Source organism: Sceloporus undulatus, chromosome 4, assembly GCF_019175285.1.
Source record: "Sceloporus undulatus isolate JIND9_A2432 ecotype Alabama chromosome 4, SceUnd_v1.1, whole genome shotgun sequence".
Classification (NCBI taxonomy): domain Eukaryota; kingdom Metazoa; phylum Chordata; class Lepidosauria; order Squamata; family Phrynosomatidae; genus Sceloporus; species Sceloporus undulatus.
In genome coordinates, this window is record NC_056525.1 from 179,511,421 (window position 1) to 179,530,486 (window position 19,066).

Consider the following 19,066-nt stretch of genomic DNA (forward strand, 5'->3'; position numbering starts at 1 on the left):
ACAGGACAGAAAAGGAGTGTTGAAGGGTGGGCTTAGGAGGAAAGACAAGAAGCTCCGTCTTGAACATGTTGGCTTCAAACGCCAATGGCGCATCCACTGTGAGACAGCGTGAGGCAAGACGACACTTGCTGTTCAAGACCTTGGAGAAGGTCAGGGGGTAAAGATCTAACTGGGTGTCATTGGCATACAGATGGTAGGCAAAAGAGCTAATGAGTTTTCCTAAGGACAATGTGTAGAGAGAAAACAGAAGGGGACCCAGAACAGAGCCCTGGGGAACTCCAACAGATAAGGGAACAGGTATCTATGTTAGTGAGATGGTCAGTCAAAATGTAAAGAAGCTATCCAGGGCACTGAGCCAATTTGAGAAAAGGATTAAAACTATAACTGGATTCAGTAGCTCATTGACATGGAGGTTCTCAGCTAGCATTGCCTGAGATTCCAGCTTTAATGATGCACATTTTTCTGCAGAAGAAAAGGTCCACTGGGTAACTGCAGGCTAGTCTTTACTGGCTGCAGTAAATTTTTTCCCAGAGGATCTGAGTGTGCAGGGTGGATTATATGGAAGAAGGCAATCTTGCAGGTAGGCTGGTCCCAGGCCATGAAGGGTCATCACCAACACCTTGTACTGTGCCTGGAAACTAGTAGGCAGCCAGTAGAGAGATTTTAGGATCAGTATTATATAGTCACTTCTAGCTTTTCCGGTGACTAATCTGGCCGCCATATTTTGAACTAGTTGAAGTTTCTATACTAGGCACAAGGATAGTCCCATGTAGAGAGCATTACAGAAGTCAAGACATGAGGTTACTAGCACATGTACCACATTTTCCAGATCCCCTGGCTCCAGGAAGGAATGCAATTGGTGTATCAGTCAAAGCTGATAACAATCTCTCCTGACTGTTGCATTTATCTGATCTGACATTTGAAGCAATGAGTCCAGGAACACCAGTCCAGGACTGGGGTATGTTACAAAAGATCTAAAGAGGGAAACAAAGCACCACTTCCCTCGCACCTTCTCCCTTCTGCACCTCTCTCAAGGGTCATAGTCTCGGCATAGATAATGGGGAAACAAACCTCAGTGCACTCTCTCTCTTGCTCCCCTCCCATCCCTCTACCATCAGCATTTCTAAGGCTCATGGCTTGCAAAATGGGGTAGAAACCTCTCTCTCTTCCCTTCACCGCCAGTATTTCCAAAGCTCATGGCTTGCAAACAAGGTACAAGCCTCTTTCTTTCTCTCTCCCTTTCACTATCAGCATTTCCAAAGCTCATGGATTGTGAAATGGGATACAAGCCTTGACATATTCTCTGTCTCCCTTGCCTTGCCAGCTGTTAGCTCTGGCTACGAAGAAGGATGAGGGATAAGGCGCACAGAGAGAGACAGGAAAGTATGTGAGGACTTAAACAGGGAGGCAAACTCTCTCTCTCTCTCTCTCTCTCTCTCTCTCTTCCCCTTCTCTCAGCAGCTCTTTGTTAGCTCTGGCTACAAAGGAAGTCTGAGGGATAACAGAGAGAGAGTGAGTGCAGGGACCCAAATGAGGAGCTGTTTAAAGATCCCCGACTACAAAGGAAGGGTGGGCACTTCTTTTAGGAACTTTATAAGCAGTATTAACTTATTGCCCCATATATAGGTCGACACATGATTTTGGAGTCCATTTTGGGGCATAAATTTCTCGACTTATAGTCAAGTATATACAGTAATCATCAGTGATATTTTCCCTCTAGTTACTCTGACAAACACACCCCCGTGCCTTCTCTTCAAGTTTTTGTTTTTGAAAGAGCTTAGGTAATGTTCAGACATGTATATAGGACATTCCTTATGATGGTTCTGTTGGGGAATATGAAAAATAGTTCACAAGTAAGGCCATTAGTATTTGAAAACAGACGGTGAGCTACAACCAGTCCCACACAACGACCATATGCACAGAAATACATCAAGTTTATTTACAAATACTAAAGGTTTCATGGCATCTTATGGTGAAACACTTACTACTGTGTACTCTTTGAACATGGATAACAGAAAGAGAATTGCAGACTACAAAATGAAGGATGAATTATAAAATCAGACAAAGTGTAAATTGATTGCTGCAAGAAGGGAGAAGGTGTGGCTAAGATGAAAAAGGAAATAACATGCATACATGCTGTGTCTAAACTCTTAGGCAGAAGTGCAAACTAAAAACTACTGAGAACAGGCATGCTACCAGATCCACTCCTAGCGATTTGTGGAATCTGAAAGATTCTGGATTTTATTCTGAAAAGGTTCCCAACTACATATTAACAGTTTTTATTTCACTATGAAAGGGTGATATGAATAGGGCCAACAACAAAATCACTCCAGAGCACTTGCTTTGGTTTTGTGGAGCAAAAAGAGTTCCCTGATTTTCTGAGGCACTCTGAGCAATGAAATGGACAAGGTATCAGCTACGGGAATGGTGTCTCAGTTGGAATGTGACAAAATACAAGTAAGAATATACTAATGTTCTTAGGGGCAGAAATAATATATGAAGACTTGAGGGGGTGGGGTTCTTCAGGAATTGAGAAATTCCAACACATAAAATTTTCCTGAAATACTTTTCAATTCCCCCACCAGTCTTTGAAAAGATTTAAAAGACCACACAGGCCAGACTCACCATTTTTTCTGCCTCCACTAACACAGCCATGTAGTGGGTGAAGGGATATGTAAAGTCTGAGCACAATGATGATGTGGTGATGTCACTTTCCAGGACCTCTGGCGGAGGTTCTGGAGGATGCCTGCTATCAGAACATAGCTGGCAAAGATCCATGGCTGCTGCTAGCAAGGTCATGGAATGTCTGGGAGAAGGGGAGCCGCCAAGGATTAGCAGGTGTGTTCTGACAGCTGATACATGACAACCCTTGGTTGCTTTCTGCCTTCCCCCCACCCACTGTACGGCTGTGTTGACAGGATGTAAAACATGTCACTTTCTACCTCATGTGAGAACTTCTTCTGAAACTTCATCACTTTCCCTGATGTCGAGAAAAATTATTAAATGATTTTCCTACCATGCAGAAATAAATAATTTATAAGCACAGTCGTATTGGGTCTTGTAGCATATGATAGTGGCGATGTTGCAAAAAACAACAACTTTTTACTTCTCTACCATGATCATATCTTCATTGAGTGGCCCCTGGAAAGCCTTTCTGAGTTGTGACTGGATTGTCCAAGAATGGAATTAGAGTTCTAGAAGAGTTCTGCAAGGGTTGTGAAAACCATTTTAAACCATAATTTTTTGCATCCATACTTAACTGTGTTCCACAAATTTTGTTAATCCTATGGAAATGTTCGGAGCACCACTGGGATATGAGTAGTGGAATCAGTTTAAACTTTTGCAGCATGAAGATGTGGACAAGATGCTTGCTAGAGCTGATATGCCTTCCTGATCAGCTTGCTCAGTGGTTTTTGTGTAGGATTCATCCCTATCAAGTAACACACTCTCAGCCTCAAGAGGGAGGCCAAGGCAAACCCCCCTCTGAACAAATCTCTCAAATAATAATAATAATAATAATAATAATTTATATTCCACGTAATCACTTGGAATCCAAGCAGATTACAACAATAAAAGAGAATACAGTTAAAATTCTAAAACCCCTATCCCTCCCCCCCCAGTATAAAAACCAGACATATATTAAAACAGTAGTATAAAATAACAGTTAAAATCAGTGGAAGATTTGTAAAAAAGAAATGTATAGCGGGGACCAGATAGGATGGAAAAAGGGATGAAGAAAAGGGGAGAGAAGGTGGGGGGTGGGGAGACAGGAAGATAGAGGTGGACCTAGTCTGGCAAGGCCTGCCGGAAGAGATCTGTCTTAATAGCCTTCTTAAAAGTTTCCAAGGTGGTAATCTGACGGATCTCATCCGGCAGGTCGTTCCAGAGTCTAGGAGCAACTGCTAAAAAGGAGCACTAGGTCACTGCCAAAAGTCTAGTCCTCTTTGGTCAAAGCAGATTCTTCCCAGAAGAACAAAGAGTGTGGAGAGGATGATATGGGAGTAGGCATTCCCACAAGAAGTCAGGACCCAAGCCATGTGATGGTTTTGCCTTTGGCCCATCATAAGTTGGATATGATTTGAAGGCATACAGCAGCAAACTTGGAGAAGGATAGCATCCTCAGGTATGGCAGTTTTTCTAGGGAAGTTTACCTAATGCCCACTTTTATAATTCAGATGCCAGGTAAAGACAGTCTTACTGTTTCAGGCATTTTCTTGTACTGAATGAATCACAAGGTACTTTAAGCACTGGGAGAGTTTGTTCTATCTCACCCTGATGTTGGCTTATTCTATAAGGATTACATTAATTATACATATTGGTATTTAATTAGGTTAGGCATTATTAATTGTTGGACATTTTATTATTCTTGTTCTAGTTATTCAGACCTACTGTGTGAACCCTCCAGAGTAAAGTGTTATGAAGAGTGATGCCTAGAATGAATGGATGGAAGGAAGTTGTCTCTCTCTTTTCCTTCCCTCTTTTCTCCCTTTTCTTTTGCTGAATCTGCACAGCAGAAATAATGCAGTCTGACACCATTTTAACTGCCATGGCTCAATGTTATGGAATTCTGGGATTTATAGTTTTGTGAGCTATTTAGACTTCTCTGTCAGAGAGCTCTTGTGCCACAACAAACTACAAATTCCAGAATTCCATAGCCTGGATCCATGACAGTTAAAGCAATGTCACATTACATTATTTTTGCAGTGCAGATTCAGCCTTTATTACATAATGTATGTTCTACCTGAAGAACAATATTAATGCAAACTGATTTAGCCACCATAGATTTCAGTGGATTTACTGTGGGTAGGGATAAAATTAGAACTATCCTATTTGAACTAAAATACCTTTGAATGTCTGAAGCAAGGATCCCATGAAACAGTGGGGGAATTCATCATCTTGCTTGCTCACTCATCTCTCCTTTTGGCCTATTCATGATCACAAAGATCTCTACAATTCTTTGTATAGTCATGCAAAAATAAAATGCTGCCAGGAAAACAAACAGCTTTTAAGAAGAGTCCTGTGTCAGAGTGCAAAAGATGTCTGCTCATCCTCCATCTGTATCTCTGTTTATTTATGAATCAAGAGAAGAACAGTGGCTTAATTCCCTCCAAAGCTTTTAAGTGCTAAACTAATCAGTTAAAGTTTAAATAATAAAATATAATACAGTCATCCAGAAGTTGACCTATTTTGGCTCTTGGCATGCATAGATATTAAGGATTTCTATGGAGTATAATGCTATAGTTTATAGCAAAGAAAGATTTAACCCAACCTGCTTTTCAGGATCTTATCTGTATTCTAAATCTTATATAAGAATGACATTAATCATAAAATATGAGGAGTAAATAATACTTTAATGCCTCTCTTCTTAATCCTATCGGACACATGTTCCTGGGTTCATTAGATACAGTTAAGTAGGTTTCATTCATGTCTAAATATATTTTATCAGTTAACACACAACTTGATCTTTCTTCAGAACTGTAGCTCCATTTACATTTGCAAAATTGATGCAGGATCAGGTTGAACTGGCTCTGCCAGTGCCAGGCATAATTAAAAAGGCTTGTATAAATAAGAGAAGCATGCTCACCTGCTTGGACCTACTTTGCATTGCAGAGATAATTTACAAGTCTTAATTACAATTGTTCATTTACCTGGAGTCATGTGCATCTTTCCAAAATCTTTCCTAGAACATGAAACACTCCAGTCTGTGAAACACAAAACCACCCTTGAAAGCATTATCAAGCTCTAAAGGCAATCTTCATTATTTTTCTTTCTCTTTTGTTCATGTACCATCAGAACGAAACCTGCCATGAAAACAAAACTGCTAAGTATGAAGTTGATTTCCTGTTGATGCTTCACAGTAACATACTGACCTCAATGCAACATCCCCTCAGCATGGTGTAAAGATCCACATGCAGACCAAGACTGTACTAAGCCATATATCTTCCCTTAAAAAGCCTCTGAAGGTTACTAAAAAGCATTTGAAGCTGCCCTGCATGGCCACTCTATGCTACATGGCAAGTAGGCAGGATCAATAAATGGTCCAACTACAACCCCATAGCCAGAATATAATAATTACAGCAGCACTGACACACTTGGAGGATCTCAGCAGATCTCAGTGCTGGTGTCATCATTTTGCACCTGGCTATGTGGACATGACTGCTCACAGTGAAGCATGGAATGGCTGTGCAGAACAGCTTCAGGGACTTTAGTGAGTGGGGGGCTTTGGGCACTGCAGAGGGATGAAAGGAACAGCAACCCTTTCAGCACCCATAAAAGGACATTCACACATGTAAAGCGACACAATGGGGATGAACAGACAGCCCCAAAGGAGTAGCTTGCTGCTGCCCTTTTGAGTGCCAGATTGGAGACCCAGGTGTTTATCAGACGAGCTCTTAAAGAGGTACTATTCCAGTGTGACTCCTCTAGCTGCCTCCTGTTGCATGCTGGGATTGGCAGTTTTAAGGAGGGGTATTTAGAATTCTCAGGCAGAGAAGTTCAGCTCCTTAAAACTGGCAATCCCAACATGCAACAGGAGGCTGCTAGAGGAGTCACACTGGAATAGTAGCTCTTTAAGAGCATAGTGTGATAAACATCCCAGAAACCACATGCCATGGCCCCAATTTGGCAGTTTTCCCACTCAAAAAGAAGCAGCAAAATGCCGCTCCTTTTTGAGATGGCAAAAAGCCGCCCTTGCCACTGCTGCTGCAGTGCTTTGCTCTGTTTCTTTGCTGCTGCATATACATATAGATGCTGTGCCACAAAAGCATACCCATGCTGCCTACCATCTGGTCAGGCGGGCAGTGTGATGACTGCTTGGGGGTGGAGTCAGGGCATGCAGCATGTGGTTGCCATGCCCCCACTCCACTTCAACACTGGCTCTTGGTGCTGGTCTGTTCAGCCTCCTACTCATGTGTATGCCCCTAATATCATTCCAGCTTTGGTGTGTGGTTACATGATAATCCCAAAACCTGAAAGGCAAGGAATCTCCCAATGTATTTCATGATTTAAATGGTAACAGCTGTTTAACTTCATAGCAAAGTGGGGGTGACTATGATATTTTGCTACATGAGATAACAGATAAAGTGAAACCTCCTCCCATTCTACACACAGAAACTGATCAGAGTGGTAGTTGAATCTCACTTACTTCTAGGAGTAAGTCCTCAACCACACAGGAGGACAGTTAGCTTTAACCATTCAGGATAGGCTGCAAGGTATCCCATAGCTTTGTCCTCCAGCACTGCACTACTGCCCCTCTCCTTGCTTCTGCCACCTGTGGAGGCCATCTCACTCTGCCTATTGGCAGGACTGGGCTTGTAGCATATAGTATTCTGTCTTAAATAGTTGTTGTAGCCATCCTGCTATGACATGGTCATAATGACAGTTTCTCATATGCTCCATCTTTAGTGTGGGGTGTTTGTTTGCTTGCCTAACAGGTTTTAGGAATCACATTGCCTGAAGTAAAGCTTCAGAAACTGTTCATGCTGATACTGCATGGCTACATAACCTGACAATATTCAGCAAGAAAAAGCTTGTTTTTCCTATAGTATATATGGAGAACATATACAAGGATTATGAATAGGGAATCATCAGATAGCACTATGCAAATAATCAAAGTCATGGAAAAACTGGATTGTGGTTACGATAGTGTTACATTACATAGGATTTATTTGGTGAGATCTGATGATAATACTACCTTGATGCAAATATCACTACAAGGAACTGAAAGTTTGCAAAAGAAACAGTGTCCATCATGATTTTTTTTTGACGATGAGATTTAGATGACAATGCAACATATCAATGTAACATATAACTGTATTTGAAATATATGATCTCCAAATGTTTGGTTAATCTCATTTAGAATGCAAAGTACAGTCGGCCTGCTGTATCCACGGATTATTTATCTATGGATTCAACCATCCACAACTTGAAATTTAAAAAAAAATTCCAAAAAGCAAACCTTGGTGTTAACATTTTATATAAGAGACACCATTTGAGTATGCTGTTGTATTTAATGGGACTTGAGCATCCATGGATTTTGGTATCCATGTGGGATACTGGAATCAGACCTCAGTGGATAACAAGGACACACTATAAATATGTAGGAGTTCTCTGTCCTAGATAAAATGTGACTTCCTGACATTACTGGACTTCAGTTGTTATCATTCCTAGCCAGTGGTACAGGATGATAGGACTTACAGGCTGGCCCTTTATGGAAGTAGTTATGCCACCTGACATAACTATCCTTATAGCTTATCTCTTTTATGAACTTAGATCCAATATCATTTTAGCATCTGCTCTCTAGTGCAGTAGGACTCCCCCCCCCCCCCTTTTTTTTTCTTCCTTCCTTAGCTCTCTGCAGCACCCAAAAGCCAACCTGAGAAAGCTGGGACATCCTTTGAAACATAATTTGAGATTACATGAATAGGGGTGTTCTTCATCCCCAGTTTCACTGATGAAATTAGTTCTGTCAATCAGACAGTCTCATTGAATCCTGCTGATGGTTCCCACAAAAAAAAAAAAAAAAAAGGATTTCCCCCCTCATTCTAACAAAATGTGGTGCAAATACTTTATGAAGAGGAAAAGAACATGTTCCCACTGGGACTTGCGGTATCCCTTTACTACCCACATAAACCATGTCTGGCAAAGTCTGTAGTCCTTAGACTGGTTTCATTCCCCACCTCCCCAAAAATGTTATCAGAAGAGATGATATCTCAAGCTTAGGGAAGCTTAGGGAAGCTTAGATATTTCTGGATAAAAAAGTATTTTTTTAAATAAAAAAGTATCACATCCTACTTAGAGAAAAGCTAAAGAAGATTTTATTTAAAAGGAGGATGTAATTTTCTTCTTGTTTTTTTTTAACCAAAAGAAAAAAAAAGTAAAAGAGCTGGATTTAATCTAATATCACCACTAAAGCTTTGCCGCATTTGAAAAGTACCTAGGGCCAAAGAGATGATCCTGAATTAGCATAGTATACAAATCAGCTTTTTGATTTTTATCAGATTATCTACAGTGCTGGCTAATGCTGATGCATTCTGCAACATGCAACAAACATGTTGCTAAGCCTCATATTTCTGCCATGTAAAACATCCTCAACTTGTGCCTTAATTATTTTAACAAGATAAAATACTTCTGCATGAATAATATTATCAGAATTACATTAAATCTCTCCATTTGTTATCTCTAATGCTACTTAAAGGAGAAGTTAATAGAGTAATTCATTCTTGTAGAATGACCTTGGTCACTAGTACATGATGTTTCATATTCATTATGCTGAGCTAAGTGAGGGCGCTGTTATAATATCACTTAATTTATATTCTAAATAATGCTCTGGGGACAAGTTGCTCTTGTGCATTAGAGTTCTATCTAAATCACAATATTTGAAGACAAGTATAAAGCACAGCAGATAACTATTAAACACTTTGCTTGCTAACACTAAGCATTTGTAGAGGTTTACAGAATAAAGCCCTGGGATTTTCTGAAGACAAGCAGTAGATCCTGTGGAAACAGCTACTCTTTAAAAAGAAGAGTGAGTCCAGTTTATATTTGTATTATGCTGTTAGTCCCTTACCATTCTCACTCATTCATCCATCCTTGTGAAAACTAAAAATGTGTTAGAATTACGGCAGTGATGAGAACTGATTGCAATGTTACTGTTACTCAATTTCCTTTTTTAAATAATTAAAAATTAAATGAATGTGTGAATTATCCTGCAACTAATCCGTCAATCAATCACAATATATCTGTATCTTTTGAGGCTGTGAAGAAAATCTAAGATACTATGCACCATAATGAGCAAACACAACATTCTTCTTTCAAAGGAAAATTGTAATACAGGTATGACCTTTTTTCCTTCCCTACTGTAGATGTATCTGGAACCAGAGGGGATTAAAATAAAAATAAACACAAATATATACATATACAACTGTGTCCTAAAGTCACCTGCAACACTGGTTACAGCTTCAACTAACTGGCAAACAAAAGCTTGTAATCTTATATCCTTTTGCTTTCCAGTTCATAACAAGTTTTTAAAATTATTGCATTTTAGTTACTTTTAAAAGTTTGAATGCTATAAGGCACTGGCCTATGGTACAAAACACACACTGGACTTCTATCCAGTTTATTGTGTTAGCCCCCCCCCACCAGAGCACCAAGCACATCAAAGCACATCCATACATTAGGATAGTTCTCTAGCCCCTTAATTAGGTTGCACCCCTGTGAAATGTGTCAGTCACTCCACAAAAAATGTTTGTTCTTGTGATTGCTCGTTTGTAAAGTAATATATTTATACCTTTATCAATGGGAAATAAATTTGTTACAAATATATCTTTATTTGTTACTAGTTATTTGCAAACTCTGGCCAAGGCCAGAAACATACAGTGCACCCGTGTCATACTCAGGTACGGTATACAGGGCTTACAGCATACGCTAGAAGCCGCACCGGAAAGACTTTTCCTATGCCCCAGAAGAAACAATGGGGCATGCTGGGTGCACACCGTGGGAACGAGCCCCATTGTTTTTAATGGGGCTTGAGTTTACTCAGTATTTCCCTTATGCAGCAGGGTCCGGAACAGATCCCCCACGTAAGAGAAGGGCCAACTGTAGCTTGCTTCAAAGATGAAGGTTTATATATTTAAATGGAGCAGCACTGCTTCCCTGGGTCATCTATCCAAGACGTAAATCCAATTGCTAGTCCCAATTATAATAGACTACTGTATTTGATTTAATGGTATTTATGTAAGTGTTGACTGTCTGTTGAGCAAATGACTCAGTGGGTCTTCTCTAGTTGGGATGAATTATGGATATAGACCCATATTTTGGTTGGTGAATCTTGTAGTATGTGGGTAATGTAGTGTGGGTATCTTTTTGGTACACTTGGTGGTGTAAGACAGTGCTTCCTAAGTAATGTGATGTAGGGGAGCAAAAGGGTTTTCTTCCCAGTGTTCCAGGGACCAGCACCATATTTGTGCCCATTCATTACAATGGTTTCTTTCTGGGAAATTTATCACAGATCTGCACATGGCTATGGACTACAACTTTGAGAAGCACTGATGTAGGATTTGGAGTGTGAAAGAAACTTGAATTGTATACATGTGTCCTAAAATAGTTTATTTCTATGCAGAATATTTCTCTCCACTTTGATGCATCTAGAATGATTTAAAAGTCCCAGATTTTGTTTCTTCTGTTTCCAATTTTATACTGGCTGAAAATAAATTAAACCGGGGAGCTGTCTTAAAAAGTCTCTGATTGAACCAGGAGCTGACAGAAAATTTTCTGGGATAAGCAAAATGTGTGGGGATTTCCAAAGTAGAATGGAAAAGAACAGGAACAGAATCTGAGAATTTCTGGTCCCTTTAATCAGTCTGGATGTGTCCATCTTAAAACACACACACACACACATCACACTTGGAAGATTGGTTTCAAATGACACTGGCTTTTTCCTCTCTTCTAGGTACTAAATAAATAAATATTTTGACAAATGCCATTTCTTCAACATAACATAATGTTGACAGCACATTTTGACTTTATGTTGTTATGGAGCTCCTATGTGGAATTGTAAATGTTATTTTTGAAAATTACACAGGATCATGCTTAAATATTATGAGGATCTTTCCCAGTTTAGCCTTCTCAGGCTTTTCTAAGCAATCATTTGTTTTTATTAATTTGCCCAAAAATCTAGGAGAAGTCATAACAGTTATTATTGTTATGATTGTTATTAAATGCACTAAACACACCAAATCTAGGTACCACATAAAGATTACAAAGATAATAGGCTTTTAGTTCAATTAGGGAATAATTGTTTTGAAGAGATGTTCCTTGTATTCAGCATTTACACTAACTATTATCTTGTAACTATGACTACTGAACCAGCTGAGAGATCTATGGTCCCTACATTTTCCCTCAGTAGAGAAGGTGGGTGAGTAGAGATGCAAGATTTCCAGAAATTTTCAAGTCAAGGAGGAGGAGCAGTTTTTAAAAGGGTTTTTTCCTTTGGGGGAAAAATGTAACATTAGCACCATGTACAAGCTGAAGCATAAAATCATTATGTTTCACACACACACACACATAATTACAAAGAGAATTCAATTTTATTTTTTGCTACAAATGGAGCTATAAATCCCTCAACTGGAAAGGAACGCCTGAACTATGAGGAACCTCTTTGGTATTACCAGTTTGAGGAACACATAACAACATCAACAACCAACAACTCAGATAAAAATCCCTCAAGATTAATAATATGGAAATCAATGATGGGATAGTGTTCTTAACTGCTGACAGTCTTGTTTAGAAGTTGTGGACAGGTCATGTGTCACTTGTAGCTTTATCTTTCAGTAGAGGAGTAAAATGGTTGACAAGAATTGTTGGGGACTTAAGACCCTAGCCTAGAGGGGGGGCTAGGTGCTATCTTGCACTATAACAAAGACCTGATGGTTTTCTCGGGGAATTGACAATGGCATTCCAGAATGACTAATAGCTATAACAAAAATACCAATTGGATTTAGGACAACCCCAAAATAAGTGGATAGGAATGTTGGATAGGGACTTGGCAGGGGGTAGGTAGGAAATGTTGGCTTACCTGTCTTTGTCTTTGTTTCTCATATAATCATAGAATCATAGTTGAAAGAGACCACAAGGGCCATCCAGTCCAACCCTCTGCCCTGCAGGAAATCTCAGTCAAAACTTTCCCAACAGATGGCCATCCAGCCTCTGTTTAAAGACCTCTAGGGAAGGAGACTCCACTACACTCCGAGGGAGTTTGCTCCACTTACAGTCAGGAAGTTCCTCCTATTGTTGAGATGGAATCTCTATTCGTGGAGCTTGCATCCATTGCTCCAGGTCCTAGTCTCTGGAGCAGTAGAAAACAAGTTAGTTCCCTCCTCAATATGACATCCCTTCAAGTTTTTAAACAGGGCTATCATATCACCCCTTAACCTTCTCTTGTCCAGGCTAAACATCCCCAGCTCCCTAAGTCGTTCCTCATAGGGCATGGTTTCTTGACCCTTCACCATTTTAGTCGCCCTCCTTTGGACATGCTCGAATTTCTCAATGTCCTTTTTGAATTGTGGTGCCCAGAACTGGACACAGTATTCTAGGTGGGGCCTGACCAGAGCAGAATAGAGTGACACTATTACTTCCCTTGATCTAGACACTATACTTCTATTGATGCAGCCTAAAATCACATTGGCCTTGTTAGCTGCTGCATCACACTATTGACTCATGTTCAATTTGTGGTCTACTTGGACTCCCAGATCCCTTTCACATGTAGTCTCGTTCAGCCACGTATCACCCATCCTATATCTGTGCATTTCATTTTTCTGCCCTAAGTGCAGTACCTTACATTTCTCCATGTTGAAATTCATTTTGTTAGCTTTGGCCCAGCTTTCTAATCTATTAAGGTCATTTTGAATTTTGATCTTGTCCTCTGGGGTATTTACTACTCCTCCTAATTTGGTAAGTATGCCCCCAATTCTGTCATCTAGTATTTGATAAAGATGTTGAATAGCACTGGGCCCAGGACAGAACCCTGTGGGACTCCACTGGTCACTTCTCTCCAGGATGAAAAGGAGCCATTGTTGAGCACCCTTTGGGTTTGGCCAGTCAACCAATTACAAATCCATGTAACAGTTACCTTGCCTAGCCTGCATTTCACTAGCTTGTTTGCAAGAATGTCATGGGAAACCTTGTCAAAGGCCTTACTGAAATCAAGATATACTACATCCACAGCATTCCCTTCATCTAACAAATTGGTAATTTTATCAAAAAAAGAGATTAGATTTGTCTGGCATGACTTTTTTCTCTGAAACCCATGTTGACTTTTTGTGATTATGGCATTGCTTTCTAGATGTTCACAGACTCTCTGTTTAATGATCTGCTCTAGAATCTTTCCTGGTATAGATGTCAGACTAACTGGTCGATAATTGTTGGGATCTTCTTTTTACCCCTTTTTGAAGATGGGGACAACATTTGTCCTCTCCTGTCTGCTGGGACTTCTCATGTTCTCCAAGAGTTCTCAAAGATTATTGCCAATGGCTCCAGTATTACTTTTGCCAGTTCTTTTAATACTCTTGGATGTAGTTCATCTGGTCTTGGAGATTTATATTCATTTAGATTAATGAGATATTCCTGTACTATCTCCTTACTTATTCTGTGCTGAAATTTCCCTATTCTTTCCTCTGCTCCATTGTCCTCAGATTGAGCACCCTTTTCCTTTTCTGAGAAGACTGAGGCAAAGAAGGTGTTGAGTAATCCTGCCTTCTCTCTGTCCCCTGTTAGAGCAAGAGGATTTCTAGAACAAGAGGATATGCAGAGAATCTGGGGGGTAGGATGGAGCAATCAGCAAACCCATTGAGTCTTTGTCTTGGTATTACCTGGGTTCTTCACATGTCTTCTGGTCTACATGTCCTTCCTATGGGAAAGCCTCCTGGTGTTCCTAAGATCATTGACCTCTCAAGACCATGCTTGGGTCCAGATATGAAAATATGAAAATATGGAAACCCCTAATATAACGTGGAGTGTGTTGGGTATGCTAACAAGCTTTCCCATGACATCTGCTACTTAAGGTGCCTCCATCACTTTGCCTAATGATATGACAGTTTCAGTAACAAGAAATGATTTCTACAGTGGTGGGGAGATTCAGCTGGAATCCTCAGAGAATACCAAATTTGGCCCAGAAAACTGAAGTAACCAGTTCCTAATCTGAACATTATTCCAGATCTCTCTCCCTCCCTCTCTCTCTCTCTCTCTGTGTGTGTGTGTGTGTGTGCGTGCGTGTGTGTGTTTGTGTAATTCAGAATTATTCACAACTATGGGGCAGAATAGACCACCCTGAAGGGGTGGCTTCAAGCCGCCTCTGTGAAAGCGTGGTTGGGGCTGTGGCAACTGCATGCCACGGCTCCAGCTTTTTGCCAGCCCAAAAAGAAGTGGCAAATTGTCACTCCTTTCTGAGTTGGCAAAAAACTGTCTTTTTCTGTACCACCGTGGCTTTACGGAGCTCCTGCTGCATATGGCATGTAAACGCAGCACTGCAAGAGTGCCATGAAGCCAGCCTAAATGTGGTCAGGCAGGTGGTGTGATGCTAGATTCCGGGCAGCTTCAGAGATGTGGCATCAAAGTACCATGCTCTGAAGCTGCCCAGAAGCTGCTGCACAGGGGCGGTCTGTTTAGCCTCTAAGTCCATTTGTATGGGTGGCATAAGGAGAAGCAAGAACAACTGCACTGGAAGTGTAATAAATGAACCTAACTGTGCTATATAACAGATATTTCACTGTGTAGGATCCAAATGTCTTTGACTGATACATTATGATATATTACAATGCTGCTTGACATGTCAAAGGACATGATTTAGTAGTCACTGCTTATTTCAATTTACTCTTTTTGCGTTTTTAATTAGTAAATGAGTCCCTCATGGTCAAATGATTAATTACACAATAATTCACTGCAGTGCCTTCTTTCTTATGTTAGAGTGGAGAGAACACAATATAGAGAAAGCACTTGGAATATGGGCTGACATTATAAATTAGAGCCACATATTCACACCATTCTACTTAAGATGGTGTCACCACTTCCATTTAAAATACACACACAACCTTGCTTTCAGGGTGTTTTAATAGTAGTTGCAAAAATTCACTCCAATTTGGCAGTGCATGCTTTGTAAGATCACACTTTTGGACAGACCTTCCTATCTGTCTGGGAGGAAGAAATGAGGAAATGAAATGGGTCAATTGTAAATAGAAAATATTAAATTGTACCTGTTTTGTAAATCTATTTCTATTACAGATTAATTTCAAAATTGGCATTTTGGTCCAACAATACTGTGTGAGACAGTCCTTTAATCCAAAAATTGCCAGGAACTTTACTCACTTGATAGGAACAAGGAGGAATGCATATACAAGCAATACCGAATTCTATTTCTAACTATTCAGTTTGTGATACACAGCTACTCACCCACATATATTGCTTCATTTACCCATCAGTAAATTTAATACCAGCTCAGAAGCACATTTTAAGCACATTTGACAGTAGGCCAAATGCATTTCAACTGTATGTGTTGCAGCCAAAGTCAGGAATTCTAATAAATCAGACTGCTTTTCAGTCCATTGTCAAATGGAATATATATACCTGGGTTGTTTTTTAATCTAATAGAAAAATTATTTTTTTCTTTTCTTTTTAAAAATCAAAATGAGTAATTCATTATTTTTTATTTACAATACTAATTCATTGGTATATTTTCAACCCACTCTAAACATTAACTCTGTGCCATGTGTTTTTGGAGAGATTAGAGTGCTTTGCTCTCCCATCTCCCTGAAATTCAAGAGAATGTAAAGATGGACCCCCTCAGGCAATCTTAATTTAATCCAGCATCAGTAGCTATGTGAGTGTGGTCCAGTATTAAATGGGGATAAGAAAAAATGTCCTGAAAAGAGAAAAAAAAGTTGTATCAAGCCTTCACCTTTAATTCCCCATCTTGCAATTCCAATTCATCCCTGAGGCATTTCTGTATATCTTTCTCTCCCTATTCAGTCCCTAGATAAATATGCATATTATAATATATACACATTAATATGTTTAAACATTTCTCATATGGCACAGTCCCATTGCCAGCTGGATGAAACTAGTTAAACTATGAGAAAAGGCATCCACTCTTATGCTTGATCCTCTGTTGTAGGGATGTAATCCTTTGCTAATTTTATTCTTGAACAAAGCAATGAGTAATTTAAGAAATTTTCTTCTGTTGCCAAATAGGTGAATTCTACAGAGAATAAATCCTGGACTGCAATCAAGGATTCTTTTCGTCAGGGTGTCTCAGCACTCAGAAAGTGGGGTTTTTTGTTTTTTGTTTTTTGCCATTTTCTGAATATTTTTTAATGTTATTTTCATCCCTTTATTGTTAACTGTCTTCAAATTGACCTCAACTCATGGTGATCCTGTGAATGAGACACTTCCAAGACATGTACAGCTCTGCTCACGTCCTGCAGACTTATGGAAGTGTCCTGCTTGATTAAGTGTATCCATGTGATATGTGGGCCTTCCTCTCTTCCCACTGCCTTCTATCCCAGCATTCTAATCTTTTCTAGTAAGTCACACCTTCTCATGATGTGGCTGAAGTACTACAGCCTTAATTTAATCATCTTCATGTCTAAGGAGAATTCAGTCTTGATTTGTTGTAGGTCCCATTTGTTTGTCCATTTAGCCATCTACGGTAACCACAGAACTCTTCACCAGCATCGCATCTCAAATGAGTTTATTTTCTTTCTGTCAGCTTTTTTCACCATCCATCTTTCAACACCCATGCATAGCAATGGGAAATACAGTGGTATAGGCAATCCTAATTGCACCAGTACAATCAAATATAGCAGCACATGCAATTCTTTAAGAGCAAACCAGTTCAGTTGTAGGTCTTTGTATTTCAGGATCTTGTCTAATTCTTTCAGAGCTGTCCTTCCCAGTCCTAGTCTTCTAGGGAACTCCGGTGGTGCATTGGTTAAATGCCTGTACTGCAGCCACAAGATTGTGAGTTCAATCCCAGGCAGGGGTCTAAGGTCCACTCAGCCTTCCATCCTTCCATAGGTTGGTAAAATGAGTAACCAGCTTGTTGGGGGCAATTAACTAACACATTGTAAACAATTTAGGGAGTGCTTAGTTCACTGATAAGCAGTATAGAAATGCATGTGCTATTACTATTGCTTCCCAGTCCTAGTCTTCTGATTTTTTTGACTACAATCTCCATTCTGATCAATGATTGATCCAAAGTATAGCAAGTATGGAATCCTCATAATCTATGTGAAATTTATGTAAATTCTTCACAGTCATTTTTTTCTCAACAGTAAATCTGCCTTTGGACTTTCTTTTTTTTCCCTTTCCTTAGCAATTGTTCCAAGCCTGCTGTGTTCTGACAGTAGTATAGTGTCATCTGCATATCTTAGATTGTTGATATTCCTTCCTCTGATCTTCACTTCTCCTTTTTCCAATTATAAGCCTGCCCTGTGTATGATACTACATATAAGTTGACTAAATAGGGTGATAAAATGCAGCCTTGCCAGCCCCCCCCCCTTCTCTGTGGGAACCATTCTGTTTTTCCATGCTCTGTTCTAACATAGCATCTTGTTCTGAGTACAGGTTATGCACCAGTACAATCAAATGTAGCAGCACATGCAATTCTTTCAGAGCAAACCATAATGTCTTGTGATCTATGCAGTCAAAGGCTTTGCTATAGTCTATAAAGCACATTATGGCGGGTTACACACCGCCATTAAAGTACGCACGGAGCGCGTACTAGGGTTAGGGAGGTGCGGTGCTTCCGCACCTCCCTAACCCTAATACGCACTCTGCACGTAAAAAATGATGGCGGCCGTTCCAGATGGCCGCCGCCATGAGGACGTCACGGCTGCGCCGCCTCTATACGGGGCGGCGTGGATGTGATGTCCTCGCTCCGCGCCAGGGCACCTAGTGCACCCTTAGCGCGGACCTGGAAGGAGCTCCATTTCGGAGCTCCTTCCTGGTTTGCGGCGCCGCTTTGCGTCGCTGGGCTCAGCCTTCAGACGGCTGTGCCCAGCGAAGCAAGGGAGAAAGGGGCCAAGCGGCCCCTTTCTCCTTCTCCCCACCGCCGTGGGGTGTCCTTGGGGCTTGAAGCCCCAAGGACACCCCTTTTCAGACTGCGGGGAAGCGGCGTTTTGCCACATCCCCGCAGCCTGAAAAGCGGCAGATCGGGGCTTCAGTGGCTGCCGTTCTGACAGCTGAGGCCCCGATACATTGGGGGAAGGGACAGGTACAGACTGCCCCAAATGGGCGGTCTGTAACCCGCCCATGATTTTCTTCTGGAATTCCTTGGTGGTTCCTTTATCCATCATATGTTTGCAATGTGATCCCTAGTGCATCTTCTTTTCCTATCCCTGTTTGCACCTCTGGAATATCTTGCTGCATATATGGTTGGTGTCATTCAAACCAAAGGCCTAACTAGACCATCATCCAATTCACACAGTAAACAGAATCTTCATTTTATTGTTTGGATTATATTATGTTTATGACCTTGACCCACTGAAATCCACGAAGATGGTGTAGAGATACTTTT